Raw genomic sequence first — 1,588 nt, 5'->3', positions numbered from 1 at the left:
TCCGATCTTGCCGATGAAAACGTGTATGCCACCAAAGGGGACCCGGTACCCATACTCAACTGAGCCGGCCTCGGGGACCCAGCCTGCGTCGTTGATGTAAAGCTTGCCGCAACGACTCTTAGTCATCCGGCCTACGGCGTAGCCCTCGAGTCCTTCAAAGCGGCCCTCCAAGAACTTGAAACCATCGTGCGATAGCCCCACGGTTGGCGCCAACTGTCGTGGTTTTGTCACGGCAGATGTCCTAGAGAAAGGACTTAGTCGTGGAGCCATCGCGACGGGTTAGCTTGAAGGGGTTAAAGCGGACACAGGGACGCAAGAGAGTTTATACTAGTTCGGCCCCTTCGATGAAGGTAAAAGCCTACGTCTAGTTGTGATGGAATTGATGGGGTTTCGATGACTAGGGAGCAAACAAGCTTCGCCTATGTCTCGAGTTGTTGTCTGTTGTCCTTGAACCGCCGCCGGGTCGTCCCCTTATATACACGGGTGACGCCCGTCGGTTCACAGAGTCCCAATACCGGCTCATAGATGTGTCCGGTTTGGTCTCTACTTATTCCTAACTTACAATACAAGTTAAATCCCAACGCCAGTTTACGGCTACAGGCCTTGAACCGACTGTGGGCCTTGAGCCCTCATCTGCCTTCTTGGGCTTTAACATACTTAACTACTGACGAAGTTAACCTGGCCCAGATAGGCCGGTTTACGCCCAGTAGTGATATCCCCAACAGTTTCCGAAGGTTTCTTGGTTATGTGTTGAAGGATGGATACAGCTGGATGTAGGGATTGTTAGTTTGGATGAGATATTATGCTTCCCCTATATCCCCAACACCTGATTGCACAACCAGAAAGTTTCAGGAGTTTATAAGTGGGAATTCAAGTATCTCTTAGGATATCTTTCCAACAGACACATGATACGATATGGGATCTATCATATGTTTGTTTCCGTCTTATTCCTCAAGCCAAATCCTTTGTTTTGTTTTCAGTTGTGGTATTCGAGTTGCTTCAATTTCAAGTGTTGATTCCATACCTTTCCTAAGCGGTATTATCATATTTCTATGTAGTACTAATCCTTCATGATAATTGAGATTGTCATGTCAATCCTTTTCCAACCGGCGTGTTTCTCTTCAAGTGGATCTGATCATTTCAACATTCGCGAGATCAAATTCTCAGTTCTTTACAACGGTGTTTGTTTCATCTGTCCCAAGTTGCCTTTGTTTTTCCCGCCCTCCCACCCTTTTCTTCAAGAACTCAGACTTCTTAATCAAGTATCCTTTTTATTGATGTGAAGTCTCTTTATTCTTTTCTTTCAATGTTCTTATCTGGTGATTCTCGGAAAGATACTAACGGAGCTTCAAGTTCATCATTCTTCATTCTTTATCTTCTCCGATGGATTCAATTCAAGCTTTGTCGATCATATCCTTTTCTCGTTTCAAATGGTTTCTCATGCCGGTGCACATCTTAATCACCCACCTCTTGCTATTCATGTTATCTAGAGTGCTGAAGATATCTCGGAAGATTCGTGTTTCCATGCTAGATCTTTTCAACCTATTTCGAGGTTGTTATCTCATTCAAGCCATTTAATTCAACCGTC

The sequence above is a fragment of the Triticum urartu genome, chromosome 4, assembly GCF_003073215.2.
Source record: "Triticum urartu cultivar G1812 chromosome 4, Tu2.1, whole genome shotgun sequence".
NCBI classification, from domain to species: Eukaryota; Viridiplantae; Streptophyta; class Magnoliopsida; order Poales; family Poaceae; genus Triticum; species Triticum urartu.
This window is presented reverse-complemented; position numbering follows the sequence as displayed.